Below are 7,370 nucleotides of genomic sequence, written 5' to 3' on the forward strand. Positions count from 1 at the left end.
GGTCAGGGCGAGGACAGGGAGAGGACAGGGCGAGGACAGGGCGAGGTCAGGGCGCGGACAGGGCGAGGACAGGGCGAGGACAGGGAGACAGGGCGAGGACAGGGCGAGGTCAGGGCGAGGTCAGGGCGAGGTCAGGGCGAGGACAGGGCGAGGACAGGGAGAGGACAGGGCGAGGACAGGGCGCGGACAGGGCGAGGTCAGGGAGAGGACAGGGCGAGGACAGGGCGAGGACAGGGCGCGGACAGGGCGAGGTCAGGGAGAGGACAGGGCGAGGTCAGGGCGAGGACAGGGCGAGGACAGGGCGAGGACAGGGCGCGGACAGGGCGAGGTCAGGGAGAGGACAGGGCGAGGACAGGGCGAGGTCAGGGCGCGGACAGGGCGAGGTCAGGGCGAGGACAGGGCGAGGACAGGGAGAGGACAGGGCGAGGTCAGGGCGAGGACAGGGCGAGGACAGGGAGAGGACAGGGCGAGGTCAGGGAGAGGACAGGGCGAGGACAGGGCGAGGACAGGGCGAGGACAGGGAGAGGACAGGGCGAGGTCAGGGCGAGGTCAGGGCGAGGACAGGGCGAGGACAGGGCGAGGTCAGGGCGAGGTCAGGGCGAGGACAGGGCGAGGACAGGGAGAGGACAGGGCGAGGTCAGGGCGAGGACAGGGAGAGGACAGGGCGAGGTCAGGGAGAGGACAGGGCGAGGACAGGGCGAGGACAGGGCGCGGACAGGGCGAGGTCAGGGAGAGGACAGGGCGAGGACAGGGCGAGGTCAGGGCGCGGACAGGGCGAGGTCAGGGCGAGGACAGGGCGAGGACAGGGCGAGGACAGGGCGAGGACAGGGCGAGGTCAGGGCGAGGACAGGGCGAGGACAGGGCGAGGTCAGGGCGAGGACAGGGCGAGGACAGGGCGAGGTCAGGGCGAGGACAGGGCGAGGACAGGGCGAGGACAGGGAGAGGACAGGGCGAGGTCAGGGCGAGGTCAGGGCGAGGTCAGGGCGAGGACAGGGCGAGGTCAGGGCGAGGACAGGGCGAGGTCAGGGCGAGGTCAGGGCGAGGTCAGGGCGAGGACAGGGCGAGGACAGGGAGAGGACAGGGCGAGGACAGGGCGAGGTCAGGGCGAGGACAGGGCGAGGACAGGGAGAGGACAGGGCGAGGACAGGGCGAGGACAGGGCGAGGACAGGGAGAGGACAGGGCGAGGACAGGGCGAGGTCAGGGCGAGGTCAGGGCGAGGTCAGGGCGAGGTCAGGGCGAGGTCAGGGCGAGGTCAGGGCGAGGACAGGGCGAGGACAGGGCGAGGACAGGGAGACAGGGCGAGGACAGGGCGAGGTCAGGGAGAGGACAGGGCGAGGACAGGGAGAGGACAGGGCGAGGTCAGGGCGAGGTCAGGGCGAGGACAGGGCGAGGTCAGGGCGAGGACAGGGCGAGGACAGGGCGAGGTCAGGGCGAGGTCAGGGCGCGGACAGGGCGAGGACAGGGCGAGGACAGGGCGAGGTCAGGGCGAGGACAGGGAGAGGACAGGGAGAGGACAGGGCGAGGACAGGGCGAGGTCAGGGCGCGGACAGGGCGAGGTCAGGGCGAGGACAGGGCGAGGACAGGGAGAGGACAGGGCGAGGACAGGGCGAGGACAGGGCGAGGACAGGGAGAGGTCAGGGCGAGGACAGGGAGAGGACAGGGCGCGGACAGGGCGAGGTCAGGGCGAGGACAGGGCGAGGACAGGGCGAGGTCAGGGCGAGGACAGGGCGAGGACAGGGCGAGGTCAGGGCGAGGACAGGGAGACAGGGCGAGGACAGGGAGAGGTCAGGGCGCGGACAGGGCGAGGTCAGGGCGAGGACAGGGCGAGGACAGGGCGAGGACAGGGCGAGGTCAGGGCGAGGACAGGGAGACAGGGCGAGGACAGGGAGAGGTCAGGGCGCGGACAGGGAGAGGACAGGGCGAGGACAGGGCGAGGTCAGGGCGCGGACAGGGCGAGGTCAGGGCGAGGACAGGGCGAGGACAGGGCGAGGACAGGGCGAGGTCAGGGCGAGGACAGGGAGACAGGGCGAGGACAGGGAGAGGTCAGGGCGCGGACAGGGAGAGGACAGGGCGAGGTCAGGGCGAGGTCAGGGCGAGGTCAGGGAGAGGACAGGGCGCGGACAGGATCTGTGAAGCTAAACCCCAACATGGAGTCAGTGCCTTCAGCAAAAGGACAAATGGGGGAGAGGCGGAGGGCCGGAGGGGGAGGGGGCGGAGGGAAGAAGGGGGCGGAGGGACGGAGGGGGCGGAGGGACAGAGGGGGCGGAGGGACAGAGGGGGCGGAGGGACAGAGGGGGCGGAGGGCTGGAGGGGGCGGAGGGACGGAGGGGGCGGAGGGACAGAATGGGCGGAGGGACGGAGTGGACGGAGGGACGGAGTGGACGGAGGGCTGGAGGGGGCGGAGGGGCGGAGGGACGGAGGGCTGGAGGGGGCGGAGGGACGGAGGGGGCGGAGGGACAGAGGGGGCGGAGGGACGGAGGGGGCGGAGGGACGGAGTGGGCGGAGGGGGCGGAGGGGGCGGAGGGACGGAGGGACGGAGGGGGCGGAGGGACGGAGGGGGCGGAGGGACGGAGTGGGCGGAGGGACGGAGGGCTGGAGGGGGCGGAGTGGGCGGAGGGCTGGAGGGGGCGGAGGGGGCGGAGGGACAGAGGGGGCGGAGGGACGGAGTGGGCGGAGTGGGCGGAGGGACGGAGTGGGCGGAGGGACGGAGTGGGCGGAGGGACGGAGTGGGCGGAGGGACGGAGGGCTGGAGGGGACGGAGGGGGGCGGAGGGACGGAGGGGGCGGAGGGACAGAGTGGGCGGAGGGACGGAGTGGGCGGAGGGACGGAGGGCTGGAGGGGACGGAGGGACAGAGGGGACGGAGGGGGCGGAGGGACAGAGGATGTCTGCAGTGACCCGTGTCCCGTGTCCTGATCAGGAAGGTCACTGTAAACATTCACCCAATCATTGCTCCGTCTGTTGCTGCTTGGAAACGATTCTCAACAAGCCGTGGACACCTGATCCGTTAAACTCCAGTCGGGCGTGAGACAGTTTCTTTGATTAGCGGCTGATAAACTTCTCCAGTGATTCCCTCACTCTTGGATAAGTGAAGGAGTGAGGAATCTGAGAGGCAGACGGGGCCTCAGTTTAACGTCCCATCCGAAAGACGGCACCTCCAACAGTGCAGCACTCCCTCGGTACTGCCCCTCCCTCAGTGCAGCGTTCCCTCGGTACTGCCCCTCCCTCAGTACTGACCCTCCGACAGTGCGGCGCTCCCTCAGTACTGACCCTCCGACAGTGCAGCGCTCCCTCAGTACTGACCCTCCCTCAGTACTACCCCTCCCTCAGTACTGCCCCTCCCACAGTGCAGCGTTCCCTCGGTTCTGCCCCTCCCTCAGTACTGACCCTCCGAAAGTGCAGTGCTCCTTCAGTGCTGACCCTCCGACAGTGCGGCGCTCCCTCAGTACTGACCCTCCGACAGTGCAGTGCTCCTTCAGTGCTGACCCTCCGACAGTGCGGCACTCCCTCAGTACTGCCACTCCCTCAGTACTGACCCTCCGACAGTGCAGCACTCCCTCAGGACTGAACCTCCGACAGTGCAGCACTCCCTCAGTACTGACCCTCCCACAGTGCAGCGTTCCCTCGGTTCTGCCCCTCCCTCAGTACTGCCCCTCCCACAGTGCAGCGTTCCCTCGGTTCTGCCCCTCCCTCAGTACTGACCCTCCGAAAGTGCAGTGCTCCTTCAGTGCTGACCCTCCGACAGTGCGGCACTCCCTCAGTACTGACCCTCCGACAGTGCAGCACTCCCTCAGGACTGAACCTCCGACAGTGCAGCACTCCCTCATGAATGAACCTCCGACAGTGCAGCACTCCCTCAGTACTGACCCTCCGACAGTGCAGCGCTCCCTCAGTACTGCCCCTCCCTCAGTACTGCCCCTCCCACAGTGCAGCGTTCCCTCGGTTCTGCCCCTCCCTCAGTACTGACCCTCCGAAAGTGCAGTGATCCTTCAGTGCTGACCCTCCGACAGTGCGGCACTCCCTCAGTACTGACCCTCCGACAGTGCAGCGTTCCCTCGGTACTGCCACTCCCTCAGTACTGACCCTCCGACAGTGCAGCACTCCCTCAGGACTGAACCTCCGACAGTGCAGCACTCCCTCAGGACTGAACCTCCGACAGTGCAGCACTCCCTCAGGACTGAACCTCCGACAGTGCAGCACTCCCTCAGTACTGAACCTCCGACAGTGCAGCGCTCCCTCAGGACTGAACCTCCGACAGTGCAGCGCTCCCTCAGTACTGACCCTCCGACAGTGCAGCACTCCCTCAGTACTGACCCTCCGACAGTGCAGCGTTCCCTCGGTTCTGCCCCTCCCTCAGTACTGACCCTCCGAAAGTGCAGCGCTCCCTTGGTACTGACCCTCCGACAGTGCAGCGTTCCCTCGGTACTGCCCCTCCCTCAATATTGGCCCTCCGACAATGCGGCGCTCCCTCAATACTGACCCTCCGACAGTGCGGCATTCCCTCAGTACTGACCCTCCAACAGTGCAGCGCTCCCTCGGTACTGCCCCTCCAACAGTTCTGCGTTCCCTCGGTTCTGCCCCTCCCTCAGGACTGACCCTCCCTCAGTTCTGCCCCTCCCTCAGTACTGACCCTCCGACAGTGCGGCGCTCCCTCAGTACTGCTCCTCCCTCAGTACTGCCCCTCCGACAGTGCGGCGCTCCCTCAGTACTGCTCCTCCCTCAGTACTGACCCTCCGACAGTGCGGCGTTCCCTCGATACTGCCCCTCCGACAGTGCAGCACTCCCTCAGGACTGACCCTCCGACAGTGCAGCACTCCCTCAGTACTGACCCTCCGACAGTGCAGCACTCCCTCAGTACTGACCCTCCGACAGTGTGGCGCTCCCTCAGTACTGACCCTCCGACAGTGCAGCACTCCCTCAGTACTGCCCCTCCGACAGTGCAGCGCTCCCTCAGTACTGCCCCTCCCTCAGTACTGCCCCTCCGACAGTGCAGCGCTCCCTCAGTACTGCCCCTCCCTCAGTACTGCCCCTCCGACAGTGCAGCGCTCCCTCAGTACTGCCCCTCCGACAGTGCAGCACTCCCTCAGTACTGCCCCTCCGACAGTGCAGCGTTCCCTCGGTACTGACCCTCCCTCAGTACTGACCCTCCGACAGTGCGGCGCTCCCTCAGTACTGACCCTCCGACAGTGCAGCGCTCCCTCGGTACTGCCACTCCCTCAGTCCTGACCCTCCGACAGTGCAGCACTCCCTCAGTACTGACCATGCGACAGTGCGGCGCTCCCTCGGTACTGCCCCTCCCTCAGGACTGACCCTCCGACAGTGCGGCGCTCCCTCGGTACTGCCCCTCCCTCAGTACTGACCCTCCGACAGTGCAGCGTTCCCTCAGTACTGACCCTCCGACAGTGCAGCACTCCCTCAGTACTGACCATGCGACAGTGCAGCGTTCCCTCGGGACTGACCCTCCGACAGTGCGGCGCTCCCTCGGTACTGACCCTCCCTCGGTACTGACCCTCCCTCAGGACTGACCCTCCGACAGTGCGGCTGCTCCTTGTACACTTTGTGCTGTGAGCTGGTCGTCCACCCCACAATAACCGAAGCTGTGGAGAAGGTCGACCTTCGATCAATGTGTAGAAACGGTCAGCAGGTCACTCACCTCATTCACAAGGCCTCACAGCTGAACTTTGACCCAGGCCGCCGTCAGCCAATGACAGCGTGTGTTTCTGAGCATGTGCAGAGTGACCGCACAGATCCTCTCCGGGGTCACAGGTTCATTTCTCCAGAGGATCATTGAAAAGATTCACGAGGATGATCCTCAAACTGGGAGCGTCTCACTCTCGGGAAAGACTCACCGGGCTGGGGCTCTTCTCCAGACCAGACTGAGAGGTCACCTGATCGAGATCTTCACAATTCGGAAGGGGTTCGATCGGGCAGATGTGGAGATGATGTTTCCATTTGTGGGGGAGACCAAAACTCACGGCCATCAATATAAATATAAGATCGTCAATAATAAATCCAATCAGCAATTCAGGAGAAACTTCTTTCCCCAGAGAGTGGTGAGAATGTGGAACTCGCTCCCACAAGGAGTAGTTGAGGCGAATAGTACAGACACATTTAATGGGAAGCTCGATAAACACATGAGGGAGAAAGGAATAGAAGGATATGCTGATAGACTGAGATGAAGAGGGGAGGGAGGAGGCTCGTGTGGAGCATAAACACCAGCACAGACCAGTTGGGCCGAATGGCCTGTTTCTAAGAACGTAAAAAATAGGAGCAGGAGTAGGCCATTCGGCCCCTCGAGCCTGCTCCACCATTCAATCAGATCATGGCCGATCTTCTTCCTCAACGCTATTTTCCTGCACTATCCCCATATCCCTCGATGCCTTTAATATCTGGAAATCTATCGATCTCTGTTTTGAATGTACTCAATGACTGAGCCTCCACAGCCCTCTGGGGAGAGAATTCCAAAGATTCACAACCCTCTGAGTGAAGAAATTTCTCCTCATCTCAGTTCTAAATGGCCGACCCCTTATTCTGAGACTATGACCCCTGGTTCTAGACTCCCCAGCCAGGGGAAACAGCCTCCCTGCATCTACCCTGTCGAGCCCTGTCAGAATTTTGTATGTTTCAATGTGCTGCACATTCTATGCAATTGTGAACAACACAGGATGACACTTTGACCAGCCGACCAGCAGTGCGACCTGTGGCCCTGCGTCTCGAGCTATTCCGCGATTCACGGCCGGTCGCTGAGCTCACCTTTCTTTGAATTGATTTGGTGAAATCCTGCTCTGCCACAGTCAACTGCGACTGTGGAAGAGTGAAACAGACTGCAGCGAACAAAAGAGGTGAGAAACAGGGTTCATCAGATGAGAAGTAATAGCTGAGGATTGACCCGTCTGATCAGCTCGGGGGGAGACTGGGGTGGGGCCTGTTCGAAACCACATCCCCTGATTCAGGCTTTCAAACAGAAAACTCGACCCACAGGACTGTGAACAGGAGTGAGAGAAATCCTCAAACCTCAGAGTGAGAAAGAGATTGAGTTAGCGAAAACTACCATCAAAATTAAACACTGCTAGATAATTCCCAACGATCGGGGTCTGTGAGACCCTCAATAAACACAGCAGGATATTCCCCACTCACCGGGGTCTGTGAGAGACCCTGAATAAATACTGCAGGATATTCCCCACTCACCGGGGTCCGTGAGACCCTGAATAAATACTGCAGGATATTCCCCACTCACCGGGGTCTGTGAGAGACCCTGAATAAATACTGCAGGATATTCCCCACTCACCGGGGTCTGTGAGAGACCCTGAATAAATACTGCAGGATATTCCCCACTCACCGGGGTCCGTGAGAGACCCTGAATAAATACTG

This window comes from Heptranchias perlo, chromosome 20 (genome assembly GCF_035084215.1).
Source record: "Heptranchias perlo isolate sHepPer1 chromosome 20, sHepPer1.hap1, whole genome shotgun sequence".
Taxonomy (NCBI): Eukaryota; Metazoa; Chordata; class Chondrichthyes; order Hexanchiformes; family Hexanchidae; genus Heptranchias; species Heptranchias perlo.